Genomic DNA, 21,549 nt, shown 5'->3' with positions numbered 1-21,549 from the left:
GGTGGTTTTATAGTCTGCGCAGATTCTTATGCTGCCATCTTTCTTGAGTGGGGTGACTATGGGGGTCTCCCATTTGGCAAAGTCAGTTGGCTCTAACACCCCTTGCTTCAGTAACTTATCTAATTCTAAATCTAACTTTGGACGGATGGCAAAGGGCACTCTGCGTGGCTTGAGGCGAAGGGGAATTGCCTGGGGGTCCACAGTGAAGGAGATGGGGGTGCCAGAATAGCAGCCCAGCTCGCTGCTAAAAACATCAGAATAGTCTGAGAATAGGGTGTCTACGTCAGAGGTTGAGACAGCATGGATCCCAGTTACGCTAAGGCCAAGAGAAGGGAACCAATCTAGTCCCAACAGACTGGGGTGGGCACCATTAACAACCACCAAAGGCAAATGGCCTTTAAAACCTTGGAACTGAACTAAAAACTTGCCTTTCCCGAGGACAGGGATGTTCTTCCCTTGGTAGTCCCGCAGTGTCAGGTGGCATTTCTGCAGCTTCTTCTTTGAGAATCTGGGATGAATCTTCTTTAGGGTTTCCCAGGAGATGATCGAAAGTGCAGATCCCGTGTCTACCTCCATTCTGCAAGGCTTACCTTCTAAAGAAACAAAAATACTGATTTTATTAGGAGTCTTGGAAGTATGGTTTGCGTGGTAGCAAGTATAGCAGTCCTCCATGTGCCTTTGGAAATTAGAAGGTGGTTGAGGTCTCTGAGGAAAGGTTCGCCCTGCTTGGCAGATTCTGGCTAGGTGGCCTTTCTTCTGACAATTTAGACAGATGGCATTCCTAAACCTGCAGGATGCCCTAGAGTGGGAACCCCCGCAGGCTAGGCAAATGGGAGGTTGCTTGGGGGTGAAGTTGTTTCTCTGCCCAGCTCCTTCCTGTGAGGGCTTTTGTTGCCTAAGGCGGTTAATGTCTGTTGAGTCTATGGGGTCTTCTTCAAGGGAAACTTCCTCTGAATGAATAGTGGAGCTGCTAGGTCTTAAAGGAGTTCCTTGAATCTCAGCTGCTGATTGGGCAGAGAGCTCAGCAGCTTGGGCTTCTTCTACGGCTAAAGCTAGGGTTAAATCCTTTTTGGCTAGCAAGCGTCTTTGAAGCCTAAGGTCTCTAACCCCACAGACAATCTGGTCTAATAACATGTCCTCTAGGTAGTCTCTGAACCCACACTGTAAGGCAGCTGACCTCAGAGCTGCCATATACTCATTAATTGACTCCCCCTCAGCCTGCCTTCTAGTTCTGAAGGCATATCTCCTGGCTATCTGGGATGGTTTAGGTGAGTAGTGATTGGAAAGGATCTCTTGGAGTTCATCCCAAGGTATGCTCCTGATAGCGCGAGGGGCAACTAGTGCTGTAGCGGTGTCAAAAACCGCAGCCCCACAGTAGCTGAGGAAGAAGGATTTTTTTCTGTGTTCAGCAGCATCTGTTAGACCAATAGCGTCGAGGAAGTAGATGAACAGGTTTTTATATGAATCCCACGTTTCCTCGGCTGGCTTGAAGGGTGGGAATGTCAGATTGGTATTCATTTTGAGGCGGCAGTGCCTGTCACTTCAGTAGTTGTGATTCAAAATTCGCGCTCTTAGAAGAGCGTTTTGCGGCTGCGCCTGTCAGGCGGTGTCTGTCTCCTCGGCTGAGGAGGCTTTTTGAATTTCGCGCTCTTTGTGAGCGCTGGCGGCTGCGGCTTCAGCGCCCGTGGCTTTGCTCTTAGTGGCTACAGCTCTACTGAATCGAATGTCTGGCAGCCTCCTATCGCATCCCATCCTCGTCGCCAGTGTTGTGGAGCGGCGGAGGAACGAGGCTGAGCCAGAGTGAACGTTAAAGGCTTTATTCCAAGAATAAAGGGTTGCCACATCTGCCTTCTAACTAGGCAGGTTAGCTGGCGGCAACAGGGCTGATACCGCTTGACAGCCGCCTTTTATAGCCGGCTGTCAAACGGTGTCAGCCAATGGGAGCGGCTGGTGCTCCTGCTCAAACAGCGGACCTGGTTGGGGACTCCAACCAGTCCCAAAGACATAACAGTGTGTGTTTCTGTGTGTTCTCCTTGTAATTTACCAATACATTTTGGTTTGCCTTCTTCAGAATTGGCACTGTAATATATTGGGGAAAAGTAATTTTTTAGGGTGGATCCAATGGATCCTGTTTAAAGGATCAACAAAATGTGAGAGCTTCCTGATAGTCTTGGCCATGTTTCATCCACAAAACCTTTAATTAATAGAAGCTGGCAAAGGTGTTTCAATGTGGAAAAGGGCCTCTAAACTAGGCCTCATTTCAATCTGATGCATCAGGTCTCTCTCTCTTTCTCTCTCTCTTTCCCTCCCTCCTTCCCTCCCTCCATCCCTCCCTCCATCCCCCCTCTTTCTTTATCCCTTTTTCTTTCTTTCCCTTTTCTCTTTCATTTCTTCCTTCTCTCTTTCTCTCTTTCTTTTCTCTCTCTCTCTTTCCCTCTCTAGGCTCACCCTATTGATTTGATGCACCACTCCACTCGGACTTGCTTGGGCAGGTCCCTCCAGTGCAGCGGGCTCAATGAGATGGACCTGCAGGGCTGGCACCTTGAACGCGGCAGTGCCAGCATGTTTGAAAAGTAGAGCAAAGCCAGAGGTCAGTAAATTTTGCTGCAAAGAATCACAAAAGCTTCTGGGCTGTGCACAAGAAGGGACATACATGTCAATGCAATTCAGCAACATAAAATAAAGAAATACAAATAAAACAAATCAACAAGAATCGCTGATTAGATTTTATTCACTACTAGAATCTAATCAGAGATGCTTTGCCGATTCTAGTCCAATGACTTGCTCCAGCAGGGTTGGAAGGGAGTATGTGTATATGTGTGTGCATGGCTGTCAAAACTCCAAAAACAAGTCAAGTAGTTCTGGGGAGGCCAGTCATAACTTAGAACACTTGCTAAGCAACCGGCCATTAAGTGAGGACCACTTGTATTTGGTTTGCCAGTCATCAAACAATACCCACCCAGTCATGTGAACAGCAAGCCCCGCCCACCCAGTCACGTGATCAGCAGGCCAAGCCCACCCAATCATGTGACCAGCAAACCACACCCTCAAATTAGGCCACGCCCACAGAAATTTGAATCCCTCCCCTGGGTGGGGGGCATTGAGGATGAGTTTGTAGCACCAAGGGGGCGGTGGACTGAAAAAGTTTGGAAACCATTGATCTAAGTGATAAAGGGCTGGAACAACATGGATTACATTTCACAAGGACTGGTCAAATTTTATTTGGCTGAAACATTTGAACAGAAATCCTTTAAACTGAATCCAGTGGGTATTGGAAATGAAACCCTGAAAGAAAAACATCAAAAAGTGTACCATGAAAAGTTGGAATGCTGCTGAAATGGGCCCTCTTCCACAACTCAATGAAAAGTGAGAATGAACATTGGTTCACAATGTTCTTGGCCTTTATGCTAATGTTCAAAGTCTGGGAAATAAAGTACAGCAACCAGATATTTAATGGAGAGTTTTAATGGAGAGCTGTGAGAGAGGGACACATGGCTTCATCTCATTATTGGATTATTGCAAAGTGAGGGACTGCCTTTGAAGACAGTTTGGAAATTGCACCTAGTGCAGAATAAAGTAGCCTCACAATTCAATTGATTGCAAAATTGTATATATCTTGATGTCACAGAACAGGTTGACATTTCAAGCTTTTGAGCACAATGAAATGTGCTAGTTGTTACTATATACTACTCGGTAGCATAAAAATGTAATATATTAGAATTGCATTATCGAACTTAATTTGGCCAACTTTGAAAGAGGGTATGCTAAGAATCCTATCCCACAAGTAAGGTAAAAGGAGAGCAGGCTAAGAAGCAAGTCTTTTGGTAGAAGTCCAGCCCCTGCAACATACTGCTGGAGGCAGTAGGATCCATTCCAATACTCCTTACATTTCTACATAGTGAAAACAAAATTATTTCAAGAGGCTTTGGCCCCTAGTTGATTGGATTTAGTGTGGTTATTAGTTATTATTATTATTATTATTATTATTATTATTATTATTATTATTATTATTATTATTATTATGTTTTAATGAGATGTGATTAATAATCTTACTTGTTTTAGTTTGTACCATCCAGAAGCTTTTCTGATTAAGTTAGCCTTAATTGTAAAATGAGTTATCAGATATGTATCTTGGAATTCAAAACAAGTTAATTTTAATAAATTTAAACTAATTTAGAATCTATGACAGGAGTAGAAAGGCTTAAGATAAACAGAAATTCCTTTAAAAAGTAGATACTGAAAACACAATTGCAAATAATTTCAATGTGGGTAAAAAGTAAAAGACTGGAGAAGAAACCATATGGGTATACAAGTAGCTCAATGAAGTTTTGAAAATAAAAAAGATGAAAGGAAGGCCAGGTTGATGATGATTTCAGGAAAAACTCCGGGACGCATTAGTAAATGTTTAGAAGAGAATGCATTATTTGGCAGGAGATAGCATAACAAGAACAAGATTCAGGAGGGCCTTGATGAACTAGAACATTGCGCAAACCTATCAAGCTGAATTTCAGCAGGAACAACTGTGACGTTCGTTGGGGTAGGAACAATGAAACAAAGTAGTATAGGTTGGGAGGGACAATAATGAGCAGCAGTACATGCAAAATGATCTAGGTGTCTTAATAATTCATAGGCTAAATATGGGCATGAGTGTGATACTTCTGCCAAGAAAACCATCCCCACAAATACAAAGTCGATTGGCATCAGACAAAAGGATGGTGTCAGATAAAAAAAAGGCATAATTTTTCTCTATTATGTTTTAGTCAGACCACTCCTATAATTTATGGACATAGTTGGAGACAGTTGGAATTAATCATAAATCCAGGAGAAGGGAGATAACTAATTAACACTAAGATCTATCTAATTTGAAAATAGATTTTAACCTTTAGATTTAAGAATTATAGTTAAAAGTTTGCAGGATAGAAACTTCAGGTTACACTACTTAAATTATTTATGAACCTGGCACAGATACTCTTGCTTAATACTAGTATACATAATGGCATTCCAAGTCCTGGATAGGTATGTAGACAGTGAAGCCTTGAACACTTTCACATCCTAAAGTTGACACAGAATTAACCTGTGTGAGCATAAATAATGGTCTGCTTGGGACCAGACTTTATCAAGGTTTATTATATTCTGTGTTCTGTATGCTGTAGCACAGAATTTTGCAATGTGCTTAAGGCTCAGGTCAAAAAATGATTGGTAAGCAATATTGGTTTGTCCACAACAATTTGCCAGTATTAGAATATTGTGGGCTTGTTGTATATGAAATATACCTTGATTTCAGTATAGTATTTGACAAATGCATCGTGGCATTCTAATTGTAAACTAGTTAAGTACAGGCTGATTGATACCACAATTAAATGAATACACAAATAGCTGAATGATAATATACAAGGAGTTGTCATCAAGGAATCTATATAGACTTGAAGAATGATAGTATGTGAGATATTACAAAGTTATGGATCCTCTTCTTTAAAATATTATAATTATTGACTTAGATGAAGAATTGAAAAAATAAGTTGAAAGTAACAGAATTAAACTTAAACAAACTAAGCACAAAGTTCTTTGCCTAGGAAACAACTTCAGATACACATATATTGAGTGTGGGGAATGAAATGACAGTGCTAGAACTTGAGCAAAAAAAAGGTTGAAATTTTGATTGTGCTATAATGGTAATTGGTAGTGTGACTCAACAAAAAAGGCAAATTCAATTTTAGACTTCATTAACCTAAATATACTTTCAAAATCACAGATAATAACAGTCATAGGGTTTTTTTTTGGTGAACCATTCCTCTTCCATTATGTCCAATTATGACGCATCATTTTAGAAAGGCTTTGGCAAAATCTGTTCAGAAAAGGACAGAGACAATGGGCAGAGGATCAAAAAATAAATTCCATGGAAACAGATGGAAGGAGATGGATTATTTAGAACTCTTTCTCAAATACCTGAATGATGTCACATAGAGAAATATAAGGATATTCTGTCCTTTCAAGATACAGGATGAACTACAATGAATTTAAATCACAAGAAGATAGAATGCAGCTGATTTTATTAAAAATAGGGGGGGGATTCTAAGAACAATTATCTAGAATGGTGGCATCCACTTTCTACTATATATGCTTAAACAGAATGTAGACAACCATCTGTTGGGGAAGCTTTAGTTTGGTTCCTGCTTTAAACAAAAGATTAGATTTGATTATCTAGAGGGCCTGTTTTAAACCCTGACTCTATCATGTTTTCAGGTAGGATCTATAATTGGGTGTAATAATGAGACAGAGGGAGCAGGGGTAATCTTGTACACTCGACAATGCTAATGCTATGTGCTTTCTATCAGGCTGGAATCAGTTCTGTGAATTGTTCTGATATATATTTATCCTGCCAGGTTATATGGATCAAAGCACCAACCCGGATATACCAACTGTTGGGTGCAGTACATGAACAACTTTACAGGATTTTGCACTAGTGGTCTTTTCTGAACAAAAATAATCTAGACAGAGATGGTCCTGTGAGATACTAAATACTGTGCCATATATTAAAAAAATATTTTCATTTGAACATATTTGGAAGTCCTGTGGCAAAAGAAACATACCGTGTAGGAGCAGTTTAGACCACAGTAAGCAGGTAGAAACAGAAAAACTAATTATCCCATCTCTGGTGCAATGCTTGTTCTCATCCACATCAGTTTTGTCATTTAAGTGTGGTGTTTGTTAAGTCATTTGCATGGCAGAGTTCATGGAACATCCGAGGCAAATCAAACAATCTACATGGCTTAATGTGATGGCTGATTCAATCAGCATGCTAAGATCTCATGTATTTAAGCTTAGACATTAGATTATTAATTTGGTCAATGGTTCAGAGTCTTGTGCAAACACTCTCCAGACAATATATGCTTTAGACCTAAATATTTTGAAAACCAAACAAGGGATGCAAAAACAAATTCTATGTCCTTTTTCTCTTCACTTCCTCTTTTTTTAATGGGCTTTGAGTTTTGGCTGTAAGGCCATCTGCCATTGCTTTATTTTTCTATCACAATTCCAGTATAATCAAAAGCAATACAGTGCATTTTGCAATCCAAACATGGATAAATTATGAAGTACTACCATTTTAAAATGGTATTCAAAATTAAACATGGGCTGTGCATAATTATGACTGAGCTCACAACAGAGGTTAAAAAAAAACCCCAGCCACTGTTAACATGTTTCATCTACTGTATTTTACTAATGGTATTAACTTTGCAATAAGATACTTCCAAAGAAATTTCCAAGGTAAAGAACCTAAACAACATTAATAACCTATTTATGCCTCAGAAAGTATTTTTAGTTAATACATAGCAAGTCACAGTATTTTTTCTTAGAAATATAAAAATACAGGTAGTTCTTAACTTGAGACCACTATTGAGCCCAAAATTTCTGTTGCCAAGTGAGACGTTTGTTAATTTTTCTCATTTTACAATTTTTCTTGCCACGGTTGTTAAGGTAGTAACCCAATTATTAAGTGAATCTGGTTTCTCCATTTACTTTGCTTGTCAGAAGATCACAAAATGTGATCACATGATCCCAGGACACTACAAACCATCATAAATATGAATCAGTTGCCAAGTATCTGAATTTTGATCACATGATTATGGGGATGTTGCAATGGTCTTAAGTGTGAAAAACAATCATAAGTTCCTTTATTCGACACCATTGTCACTAAATGAACTGTTGTAAATTGGGGACTACCTGTACCTGAAATTAAAGAGAAAGGAACTGTACATATTTCCACTGCAGAAATGTTTTATGTAAGGCCTTTCAAACATTATTCATCATTTTAAATATACACTCTATAACATGTTAAATCATGCAATGCCTTAAGAGACACAACCATAACTTACCCATTTTATTCAAATCTTGAAACTGCTGCTTTAAACTGACCATTGTACACAGGCAGTTTAACTTTAGGGATAGTTTTTCCCAACTATTTAACTGTTTTAACTGTTTAAACTCTGACTAACAGCTGACATTCTGTTCTAGTTGATGCAATAGATGCCTTTAATGATAACTTTCACATACACATTGTATAGAAGGAACATTTCCCAATTGTTCAAAGAAACGTACAGGCACTGGACTTTCCCTGCTTCAGGCACGCTGTCAATTTTATACACACCCTCACCCAGAGGTAAATCAAAGGTAAAGATAGACCTAGAGATTTTATGTTGGTTTCTTATAATGAGGTCTTACATGTCAAATTAAAATGACAAATCTTTTATATGTGATAACGAAACAAGGTTGAAGGAGGTTTGCTCAGCACACATGAGCAAAAAATATCATTTACTTTTAGTCAAAAAGAGAACATGCTCATGTCTGGATCTGAATAGGCCCCAAAGCAGAATTTCAGACAACTGGAAGCAAGTAAGACATGGGATTTTACGGTACTGGAAATTGGGTGGCATTGCTACCATCATGGACAAAACCAACCAACCATACTTTTGTTCTTCTATCCCTTTATCTCCTCACATTTTATGCATCTATTTTATTTTTTAATGTGATTCTATTCTTTTTGTGCACGTGGTGGTTTTGTATGCTGATTTAATTTTCAGTACTTTGAAACCTGGGGGAAAGCTATCTGAATGAGCAAAGCCAAATTTCTGTCTCATGATAGTCATCCCAGTACATGAATATCTGAAGGTTCATATCCAATAACAGAGAAAGTAAATTAGCATGGCTCCATGGCTGTAGATCACTTGTGAATTTTATGCATTTAGCTGTTCTTTCTTGCAAGGTAGCCTTTAATTTTTAAAGGAAGAATATATTTTATTATATAATAAATTATATACCCTTTCTAATCATTGGTCACGTCAATATTGACAGCCCTTAATTTCTTTTTTCTTCTTATATCAATAATTAACACAAGTCTATGAAGATGATCATCTTTGCTCAGAGCAGTGGTTTCCAGTCTTGACAACACTAATATTTTATTTTTATTTTTTTGTCAATTGCTTACAAGATAATAGGTATAAGTAAAAACATAGTTATGAATACCTGGATACATATAAGAAAAATATGTGTGGACACAACTCCAGAATCTGGGAGTTTAAGACAAACATGGGTGCAGAGAAAAGGATCTCCTGTCCTCCACCAATTTGCTGTTGTTCAATTGCTACAACTCTTTGTATATAACTCTTGTACGCAACTCTTCATGACCCCATGGACCATAGCATGCCAGGCTAATGCTGTGAGCTTCCACTGTCTCTGGAAGTTCCTTTTCCAGTAGACATGGTGAAAATTAATGAAGTGGCTATGCACTCCAGATAAAAAACTTCTTTAATAATAATCAGCACTTAGATCAGCATAGAGTAACTCCAAGTTGAATTTCAGTCCAACAATCAAGTAAACAATATCCGATCAAGAAACTACCAGAGAGCCATCAGTAAACTGATGGATAGAATAAGTATCCTGATGCTGTGCATATCATAGTGGGGACTTTAATGAAGCTGATTTAAAAGAAGTGCTCCCTAAATTCTATCAGCATGTTAAGTATGCTACTAGAGGAGCAAACATATTGGACAAAGTATATACCAACATCAAACATGGCTATAAGGTTATATAATTACCACATTTGGGACAATCAGATCATATGTCACTGCTTTTAGTACCAGCGTACATCCCCCTTAGTAGACAGGCTCTGCCTATAATAAAGACAGTGAAATCTTGGCCAGAAGATGCTTCCCAACAACTTCAGCATTGTTTTGAGAACACAAATTGGGACATCTTTTACCACCTTGACCTAGAGGTGCACACTGCAACTGTTCTGTGCTATATCAAACACTGCACAGATACTATCACTGTGGATAAACGTATTAGGATCTATCCCAATCAGAAACCCTGGATGATCAAGGAAGTCCAGCGCCTCTTGCATGACAGGACCAAGGCCTTTAGGTCCAGTGATGGGGCAAGATACAGTGTTGCCAGAACTAAACTGAAGAAAGGTATTCAGAAGGCCAAGACTGATTATAAGAGGAAGATTGAGGATATTTTTTATAGCAATAACATGAGGCAGGTGTGGCGAGGGATTCAACAAATTACAAACCATCAACCGACCAATGTCATCCCTGCTGAGGGGGATGCTTCATTGGCAGAGGAACTGAATCATTTCTTTGTTCGCTTTGAAGTGGAAACATCAGAGACAGATAAACTACAACTACCAGCCAACTGTAGCCCCCAACTCATTGTGGGGAAACAGGAGGTGAGGAGCATTCTGAGGGCTGTGGACCCTAGAAAGGCTGCCAGTCCTGACGGTATCTCTGGCCAAGTGCTTAAAGACTGTGCTGATCAGTTGGCTGGAGTCTTTACCAGGATCTTCAATCGGTCTTTATCCCAGTCCACTATTCCATCTTGTTTGAAGGCTTCTATCATTGTTCCGCTCCCAAAGAAGTTCCATATCAATAACCTCAATGATTACAGACCAGTGGCACTCACTCCTATCATCATGAAGTGCTGTGAGAAATTGGTCTGCCAGCACATCATTTCTGGTCTTCCGCATACATTTGATAAACACCAGTATGCATACAGAAAAAATAGATCTACAGAGGACGCTATAGCCATCACTCTTCACACTGCTCTGAACAGGGGCTATGTGAGGATGCTTTTTGTGGATTTTAGTTCTGCATTTAACACAATTCTTCCACATAGATTAGTGTCTAAACTTCTGGACCTTGGGCTTTCTAATTCAATCTGCCTTTGGATTATGGATTTCCTGTCTGGCCACTCACAGAGAGTCAGATTAGGTAATCATACCTGTTCAGCCCTTATTCTTAACACTGGTACACCACAGGGTTGCGTGTTGAGTCCTTTACATTATACTCTTTATATGCATGACTGCATTCCCACTCACGCTAGTAATACTATTGCTAAATTTGCAGATATACGACAGTGGTTGGACTTATCTCCAGGGGAGATGAGTCTGCCTACCGAGATGAGGTGGACCAGTTGCTTTCATGGTGTGGAGACAATAACTTGGTCCTCAACACTAATAAGACCAAGGAGCTTATAGTGGATTATAGAAGAAACACATCAAATATCCAGCCCTTGCTTATCAATGGAGACCAAGTGGAACAAGTGGCCAGTTTTAAGTTTCTGGATGTTACCCTAAAAAAGGACCTGACCTGGGGTGCCCACATTGCAGCCCTGGTCAAAAGGGCCCAGCAGAGATTATACTACCTGAGACTTCTCAGAAAACAACAACTGAATGAAAAACTGCTGGTGACCTTCTACTGCTGCAGCATAGAGAGTATCTTAACAGACTGCACCTCTGTGTGGTTTGCCAATTGCACAGTGACAGATAGGAAAGCACTCCAGAGGGTTAATATCATTGCCCAGAAGATCATTGGTTGCCCTCTCCCCTCTTTGGAAGAGCTTTATAGCTCCCGCTGCCTTAAGAAAGTTCAAAACATTCTCAAAGATCTATCTATCCTGGGAACCCTTTTTTTGAACTATTACCATCTGGCAGATGGTACAGAATAATAAAAAAGGACAAATAGGCTGAAAAACAGCTTCTATCCCAGGGCAGTAGCTCTTTTGAATTCTGCTGTATAGTGCAGTGTTGGTGTGGTGTTTGGGGTTTCTGGTTCAATGTATGAAGGGTGAAGGATGTGTGTTTGTGTTTATTTTCATGGTCATGGTCATGATGTGCACTGAAGATGGTGTTTGATTTCATTGTACAAGGTGCAGTGACAATAAAGCAAACTAAACTAAACTAAACAGCCCAACCAAAGAACCTTCTCCACCCATAGACAGGCAAGTCACCAGAATATAAACTGACAGTTAAAAGTGATTAAATGTTTGCAAGAAAACAAGCAAATTCAGAGAGCACCAAGGATCCCTCATTTCTTTAATATCAAGGGCAGCCTTTTTGTCACCAAAAATGCTTCCTTTATAGAACAATTCAAACCAAGTTTAAGTAGGGCCTTTCCATTGCAGTCCCAGTACAAAGCTCAAGGAATGCTATCAGAGTATTACTAGATTTGAATTTTTGTGGTACAATATGAACATTATTCTTTTCTTTCTTTTTTAAAAAAGGACAATGGGATAGAGGAGGCTGACTTCACCATACTTTCTTCCCAAAAGCAGATTTGCAGTACTGCTAAGTAAAGCATCTGACAATTAATATGATGCTTTGAATCAGTGAGGATTAGAAATGCACACGTTTAAAAAATCTAAATGTGTGATTATGTGGAAATACTGAGTAACATTTACCAACATAAATTTAGTATCTCTTCAACTTTCATAATGAATTTTTCAAAACATTGCAAATGTTTTAATAAGCAGACAATTTCTATATAATTTTTTGATTAGGTATTCATCTGAAAATCTCCTTAATCAACTACTATTGAAGAAAATCAGTGTTCAGATTATCTGTTCATTTGCAAGGTTAATTTTTATGTTATTCTGAAAACTGTATTTTATTACTGGGCAGAGTACATGGTTTCTGTGCCTGCCCTGTATATTAATTCATCCCAACAATAATTTCAGAAGAGTCACCCAGGATTTCAGGATTAAAAATCTTCTATCACAGAGAATTGTAGCTTGATGAGAAAAGTCTTTCATGCCATAAATATTTCTGAAAAACACTGTTTCACCACTGAAATATTAATCAAGATGCTTCTATTATATGAGTCATAAGAAAGAGCAAGTTTGCTCCTCTTGTCATATAATTAAGTGACTCACAACCTTCAACTAATGAAAAACACTAGGTGGTATTGCAAAGTTTTAGCTTTGCTTTAAAACAGCTAGAATTGTTCTGAAATCATCCATCTGTAGTCTAGCTACTTCCTTACCCACTTTGGAACCCCCACATATCAGACAGCTAATTATTTATCCATAATCAGATTCAGCCTCAATTCTCTTAACCTAAAAAAGTAAACAAATAAACTACACTGAATAATATAGCACTATATACATTTTTAAAATTATAGCAACTGTAGCAACAACTTCATTGTAGCAACAACTTTATTAAAATCAAGAAAAAATTAAATACTTGGTCTTTATGTTGATGTTTTAGGATTTATTTAGGTACCTAAACAGCTTAAGAGATATTACTTCTATTTCCACGGGAATCCACAAAAGACAGAATTTCTAACCCATCCCACCATTCATTTGCATCTATGCAGAGAATTAGAACTGCAATATTGAATAAGCTGCACAACATGTTTAACATTTGGTCAGCCCTCAAAAGATGTACCACTAAAAGAATATTGATTGCTTAATAAATAAAAGTTGAGGGGTATTCTATTTATTTTGGCTGTAGTAATTGGCCATTCTGAGAGACAAAGAGAACCCAAACACCCTCTGAAGCAGGGGTGGGATTCCAGCAGTTCGCACCTATTCACTAGAACTGGTTGTTAACATTCTAAGCAGTTTGGAGAACCAGTTATTAGAAGAAATTACTGGCCTAATCCTGTAAGGAAGGCAGGAAGGAACATTCTGGTATTGCTTACAGAAACTGCCTCTCTGTTAACCCTTATTACATTCTTGGCAGGACTAGACTTCCTATCTCAGGAACCTCTCAGGAGTTTTTTTTCCCCTCCTTTGCTGGTACTTTGCTTGTGTGGAGTAACCATTCAAAGTTACAATGACACTGAAAAAAGTGACTTATGACCATTTTTCACACTTATGACTGTTGCAGCATCCCCACAGTCATGAGAGGCCAAGCGAAGAGACATGTGCCTCAATGTGAGTGATATTGAGTTGGCCACACCCAGCCAATAACATGACCACCAAGCCACGCCGACTACCTAAACCACGCTCACAGAACCAGTTGTTAAAAAATGTGAATCCCACCCCTGCTCTAAAGTATTTATCCCTAATTTTGTAGACCGGGAAAGAGAGATGGATTTTACTGGATTTCCAGCTGTGCTGCCACTCATGCAAAAATGAACAATTAAAAATGATTAAACTTAAGGTAGATGCCAATCACAACAGAAAATCCATTCAAATGCATTGCAGTATCAAATATTTAGCTATTGACAAATGAAAAGATTGTGGAACACAATATTGTAGAATATAAAATATATTGTGTTCTATTTTGCATGCACTACTAGAACTGCCAGATGAACCCCAGAAGTGACATGAACTGCCTCGTTAAGACCAACTTCATCACTTTCGTGGTATGAAATATCATGTGCAAGTGAAGCGTGGCCACTTCCCATGAGCCCAAAATCAGATTTATTGCCTTTTCTTTCCAAAACTGAATTTTATAAAATACATTGAAATGCATGCTTTGCTACAGAGGGTGTCCATTGCAGGCAATGAAATATAAAATTTGAAATCATATGCAGCACATATAAATTTACACATACACACACACACACACATTTGTAGTGGATATTATAACTACAAAAGCATCACGTCCATTTCCTGAAGCTGTCTTAACAGTGAAATAATAAAAATCTTGGGATTCCACAGCAATGTTTTCAAGTGTATTTTACCTTATATGCAGAGGGAAATAATACAGTATTAATCTTATATAAGAATGGAATATGGTACAATATTCCTGTTAGAATTCCTTCCAAGGATACTGCTCTAGAAATAACAGTTATGCATTTGATTTTGAGTCAACCAATTCCAATAAATTCTGGGCAGCTCACCAAAAAAAAAACCAAAAAACCCCCAGAAAACAATAAAATGGACCATAACAAATTACAAAAATAATTCCAAAATAATTATAAGATGGCAATCTGGGCATATATTTCAAAACATCACCAATAATCCTAGGCTATTCAGAAAGCCATCAGAGTGGTAAAGTTACATATCTCAGAGGAGATCTCATCCTAAAGGGAGGTTACCATTGCACAGATGGCATGTTTCCTTGCTACCCCAGAAACAACATTGTTTAATCAAGGGTTTTCCCACTCTGCCAAATCATAATGGATGGGTAGAAATTGCAGGAAATAGTGCCTCAAATAATCAGCCTTGGTACCAAGTATGGTTTTCTAGGTACTAGATTACTCATGACCTGTTATGTCATCCTTTCAGAAAGATTTCCTTACTTAAACAGAGAAATACTGTTTAAGAGGTTATATTGGTGAATCGGAGGGAAAAAACTGATACAACTTTGATCAGCAGAATGCCAAAGTCCAAAGTGCACTGATGCCTCTATAGTGTTTAAAACATTCAAGAAAATTGCCTCATTTTTTTTCAGTCCTCAATGAAAAGTTTATCCAACATGCAATTTCCCACTAGTGTATAGCTCTAAACTGACAGCCTTATCTTCTCTTAAATAGGAAAATAAGTACCTGGTTACCTTTGAAGTATGCTATAAGCTTGCTGCTTTAATTATAATAATTTCTTGCCCTTATCCCTGATGGGAGCTAATTATCTTTCATAAGCCCTATATCAATTTTTCAGATACTTCAATTCAGAACAGTGAATGAGTCAGAGAGAATGGAAAAGTCAGGAGGATAAAAAATGCTAATAAGCACATTTACACACTCAAAGGCAAGTGTAGATATTATATTGATATTTAGATTTACAAAGAAACCAACATGATCAAGTATCCAATCTGAAGTTCAGAAATGTTAGGGAAATTCACCAACTCCTAAGAGGTCTAGACAATCAGGCTTCCTGGTAGAGCACTTTCTTCCCTTGGGTTCCTCCTTCATGCCATTCCTGGAGTCTGGCAACAACTCTCTTTCAAAACAGAAAAGCTTTCACAGACCTAGCCTGAGCTACACTGTTGTCCCAAGAAAAACAGAATATCTATAGTAGGGGTGTCAAACTCAAGGCCCGCCGGTCTGAATATGGTCTGAGAGGTGCTTAGATGTGGCCCTTTCGCCAGCCTAGAAATAGCAAAGGACTGGCCCACTATGGATCTGCTAGCAAAAATGGAGGTTGGGGGCACATGTGCCCCCCCAAACCCCATTTTTTATCACAACAGCCTTCTGCAACCCTCTGCCAGTAAAAACGGAGCTTGGGGGGCATGCACAGCCCCCGGCTCCATTTTTACTGGCAGAAGGCTATCAAAACAAAGAAAAATAAAATAAAGAGATTTGCATTTGAGCATGTAAGAAGAGACAGGAAAGGAGAAAGGGAAAGAGGGAAGAAAAAGAAGGAAATATGGGAAGAGAGCAAAGAAGAAAAGAAGAAGAAAAGAAAAGAGAGATGGAAGAAGAAAGAAGAATGAAGAGGGAAGGAAAAAAGAAAAGGAAGGAAGGAAGGAAGGAGATTATAATGAGAGTGAGTGAGGGTCTCAGGGAAGTCCTGCCTTAGCACTTGGCCACCACAGGTGTCCCCAACATGAGTCCCATGTTACCCCCACCATGCCCATGCCCAGCCACGCCGACTATGACCATGCCTCCCCAACCACACACCAAGCCCCCATCTCTCACCCCCTCATCCCTCCAAAGTCAAATACAACCCTGATGAAATTGAGTTTGATACTACTGATCTGCAGTAAGTGCTTTTTTTCTCCCTTTCTTTGCAAAAGAGTCGCAGCAGTTCAGAATATGCAAACATTCATGGATATGCTTCACTTTTCAAGATTTTAAGAGAAGTTCCCCCTTTGAAGCAAAGCTGCAGAGTGGATCAGGAATTGCTTCTTTTTACTAAATGGAGAAGCCATTTCTTTCTGCATTGGTCAGTTATAACAGCTTTTTATATATGCAGAGGACAATAGCTCAAAAACTACATTGGTGAAGGAGATCTGTAGATCCCTAGGAGGTAAAGAATATCACAGCAGCTGGCATCCTAGGAAATCCAGTGAAATGTTAATGGGACTTGGCATGGTGCTGCCAGCATCAGCCAAATTCCTACCCAACACCTCTGTCACATCCCCTTCCAGTCACCTAAACCTGATGCTGATTAGGGTTATGGATTATTCATCATTAACTCTTCTATTTAGAGACAGGGCTAGTGGGATTTGGATCTTGCCATCTCTTTAACAATGCATACTGATGTAGTACAACATTTTGGTCAAAAGTATGGAATATGTATTTTAAAATATTTGTATTTTTTTCTCAGAGAAAAATTTGTATGTTCCTGATTAATTTCTCACCTTTTTGTTTCGAATATGCTCTTTGGATTTTTTTAAAGTTATTAATATTTTTTCTAGTTTTGTTTTTTGTTTCATTTTTTCTTGCACAATAAGAACCAGAAAATAAAATAAATGCAGTGCTTGATTACTGACACAGGATGCGGCATTTTGGAAAATCTAGAAAGGCAGTTTCTCATTATGGATTGGAGCTGAGATAAGTGGCTCAGATTTCATTCAAAAGTCAGTTTCAAGAATTAACATTGGAAAAAGATTAACTACTTATGGCAATAGAAAAAGTGTTGATAAGGACTAAGATAAGATCATTTTGTATTCCATTTTACTTTTTTTAAGTGAAATTACTTATTCTTTGAAACTTTCATTCTGCTCCTTTTGCTAATTTTTTCATGCTTCTTCTTTTCAGAATGAACCTCTTTACATAAAGTCATTTAAGAATATGTTTCTCAAAGTTTTTGAGTTCAACTTCCTTATTTACTTTTTAGAGAAATGCACAATTCATCAACACTCAGAGAAGCCCATTTCAGCACATAATGCCTGGCACCAGAGGTGGTGTTCAGCAGGTTCTGACCTGTTCTGGAGAAACGGTAGCAGAAATTTTGAGTAGTTTGGAATACCATCTCTGACTGGCCCTGCCCCCATCTATTCTCTGCCTCCTGAGTCCCAGCTGATCAGCTGGGTGTTCTTTTGTTGTTCTGCACAGGAGAACAGAGCTGGAAAGCAGGTTAGTGAGGTGGGGAGAGAATGGGATTTTACAGTATCCTTCCCCTGCCACGCCCTCTAAGCCCACAGAACCGGTAGCAAAAAAATTTGAATCCCACCACTGCCTGGCACACATATATAACTGAGTTTTCAGGCCATAAAAGCTGTTACCAACCATTACCAAGGTTGTACACACCTGGTCTAGATCAAGGCAATACTTCCATGCAGGGTAGAAGTTTGCTTTGAGCTATTACTTTTCATAAGCAACATCTAATTGCATTCCACTGTCAGGAGTTCAATCCTGATAGGCTCATGATTGACTCAACTTTCCATCCTTCCAAGGTCAGTAAAATGAGGATCCAGATTGCTGGGGGCAATATGCTGACTCTATAAACTGCTTAGAGAGTTCTGTAAGTCTAAGAGCTATTGCTATTGATATTTGTGTGTTTAAATTGGATAAAACAAAAGATACCTTAATTGGGCACGAGCTCCTCAGAAAAACTGTGAGATAAAATTTTAAGAAAAATAACTTTATAAGTAAAATTTCTTTAATACCACTTTTTCAGATCTACTATTGCTTCAGCCTTTTTAATACGATACAACAAAATGAACAATTTATGAATGCTACCTTATTTTGAAATATATTGGAACAAAACTATTATATATCTGCAATAGTAAGAAATATTTCATAATGCTGAAGCAAGGAAAACAGGTTCATTATTCAAAATATGACTTCATTTAAAATATTTACCATGGCTACTTTTTAAATATGGATTGCCTAACACTCTTCTTTCCACCCCCTCCCCACCTGTTAATTCTTTTAATATAATTGCATGTATGTATCTCAATAAGAGTTAAGCATATTTGCTGGGCATTAAAATAAAAACTTGGCAAAATTGACAATTAGAAAGTTAGCAATTAAATTACCAGGCCTATTGCATTCTTCCAGCAAACATCTTTCTTCCTCTTTTTATTAAAATGCACTACTGATATTAGGCTATTGTGACAGCTGTGTTTTATAAACCAGGTTAAGAAGGAAATAAAGTTTTATTACTTTTCTAAAGATAAATCAGCAAGTTAAGAGTATCTAATTTCTACCAGTTGTAAGGAAACTGCTAGAAAAGAAGTAGAGGTGGGGGGTGTAAGTAATTCATACAAAAGTGTAAAAAGCAAGAATTTCCTAACATTTTTAAAGGAGTGACATAGATCCGCTCCAGGGAAATTATTAGAAGCTCACCTTGAATACACCAGGAAGAAATAGAGATCAAACCAGCCTACAAAGGCTTGCAGAGTACACTCAGAAAAGTGCTTCTTTTCTATTCTTCTGTTCTGTACTTTAATTAATCTAAAACTGGGAATGCAAAAAAGTTAGAGAAAAGAATCTATCTACTCTTATGCTGACACCTACTCAAGGCTAGAACTCAATTCTGGTGAACAGGCACAGAAACTGAAGCACATCTGCTGAGCAAATAGGAAAAAAATATGGGAAAACTATGCCTGAGTGCTTCTTACTGCAAGACTCTATTGCCAAACTCCATTAACTGGGAAGTAAATATAATCAGTTACACAATCAAGACCTTTGGCTATCAAATGTGTTCAGATTATTCAGACATAACCTTCATTGGAAGGGAGCACTTGAAACATCTTTTGTTTTATGCAAGGGAATTTGTGTATGAAATCTGGAATTCATGGGCTTTTTCAAAGTCCCTCCTTAATAACACAGAAAACCCTCAGCTTGCATATTAAAAATAAGGTTTATTTACATGTTTATATCCATTAGTTGCCTTCCTAAATGAATGTTTAATACAGTATATGCAATCTACAAATATAAAAATCATCAAAACAATAACAGCAATCAGAATTAACATTCAAAACTCTAAAAGTAAAAGAACCAGAAGAATGGGATGGGATGGGATAGGATGAGATGAGATGAAATAGAAATCACTTCATATTCATTGACTAGGATATTTGAAACCAAACCAAACCTAGAACTAGTATCTTTTAAACCAAAACTTTCAACTCAAAATTGCAAGAACAAAATATTATCAAAAAGCCTTACAAATATGAAATAGTCTGTGAACTATCAAAGCATTTACAACTAATGTTAAGGAATAGAAATCATACTTCATAATATGCCATTGTTTTTGTTAAAGTATTTAAATAATAAAACTATATTTATATTTGCATTTTGTCTCCTCTGAACAGCACTAAAGGTTTTTTGCTGAAGCCAGAAATAAAAACTAGAAACCAGCCTTGTACCTTACAAATTGGTCACATGACCATAGGATGGTACAAATAGCCATAAAGATGAGCCCGTTTTCAAGCATCCAAAATCCAATCCTATGATTTTGGGAGGGCAGCTGTCATAACTTTCAAAATGAGTTGTAAGTAGCTTTGGGGAGGGAGTCCATCATGATTTAAAACAGTCACTAAGCAAGTAGTCAAATATTACCTGTATGTTCATCTGGGTCTCAGGAGCTTATTCCAGAACACCTTCAATTCTAGTAATTTCAATGAATAGCTGGATGGTGCAAGTAAATGCAATTGGAAAAAGATAACTGAGAGTTTGTGCTTTGGTTAATGATTTAAAGCCACCTGTACAAAAAAAAAAAAAAAGGCCTGTAGACCTCAGTAGCGTATGACACTGTATTGCAGCAATAATTTCCAGAGATACTAGATGGGATTTAGGGATAGATAGCTAGTCAAACCATGGGAATGAAGGAATTGCCAATATGAAAAGATGCTACAAGTGGACATGAAGCTGAAATTATGCTCCATACATTACCCCAAAACATTATGTCTCCCAAAGAATCCCACTTTTGTTTTCAACCTGCAGTTTAAAATGTCTTAGCAAACAAATAAGATTTGTTTGCCTATTTAATGCAAAATAAGCTAATTTGTTAAAATTAAGTCATCATGATTTTCCTTCTGCATACAGAACAATTATAGCAAGGTATTTAGAAAATAGAGGACATGAGCCATCCTCCTGTAGGTGCTGTAGGGTCCACTTGCCCATCTCTTCCTCTCCTCCAATTGAGGAGCTAGCAATATGTGGATTTTAGTAGACTAGTGATGATGTACAAAAAAAATGAGCGACAGAAAATGTTCTGTATAAAAAACTCCCTTCCCATTCATCTCCCAAACCCAAAATTCCCAATTTTTTCTGCACCTACAGGAAAATATATAGTCTTCATGTTTTTGTCACTGAATGCTAACCCAATATTCAGCAGCAATTCTACTAAAGTAGAGGTTATTCAGAGTTGTTTGGCCAACAGAAATAATTATACATAAAGAAGGGATAGTATCTAATTTTGGAATATATGGCTTTTTTTTTAAACAAAATGTATTTTCAGGAATCTTCTTTCATTGTCTAGGGTCAGAGAATATTATTTTAAAAACCAAGGAGGAATACAGGTAAGTGGAAATGAAGTCTGTTCTATTCCAGCACTTTTGTCTCAACTAAATATTTTCTACACTGCGGCTAAAGGGCCAGATGAAAAGTACCCAGAGAGGTTTATGACAATAATAAAAAACAAATAAACAAAAATAAATTGATCACAATTACTGAGACTGAGAATGTTCACCTTTACTGCCATTATAAAACATAGAATCTATTAATATTGTATATAAAGGGGTTGATAAGCTAATGTAGGAGTGACCAAATACAGCTGACACTTGAGACTTTCTTCTAGGGGTATATCCAAGGAGACCTAAGGAGTGCCTGGCTCAGACATGGCACTAATTCCATGGGGTATTTATTGAGACATTTATCTCCAAATCTAAAAATACTAATAGTTAGTGATTCTAATATATGAAGAGATATT

At 38.0% G+C, this 21,549-nt stretch overlaps 1 long non-coding RNA gene across 1 annotated transcript in view; it reads right to left on the bottom strand.

The window, feature by feature from the left end:
- Positions 1-20,248, bottom strand: part of LOC148125612 (uncharacterized) — a 146,516-nt gene extending 126,268 nt beyond the window's left edge. The window contains exon 1 of the long non-coding RNA XR_015743858.1: positions 20,178-20,248. This is a non-coding gene — a long non-coding RNA (uncharacterized LOC148125612). The remainder of the gene's footprint in view (positions 1-20,177) is intronic.
- Positions 20,249-21,549: the final 1,301 nt, after the last annotated feature.

Source organism: Pseudonaja textilis, chromosome 5 (assembly GCF_049901715.1).
Source record: "Pseudonaja textilis isolate UNSWEBS1 chromosome 5, rPseTex1.2, whole genome shotgun sequence".
NCBI lineage: Eukaryota > Metazoa > Chordata > Lepidosauria > Squamata > Elapidae > Pseudonaja > Pseudonaja textilis.
The sequence above is the reverse complement of the archived record's forward strand: the minus strand, read 5'-3'. Positions and strand labels throughout refer to the sequence as shown.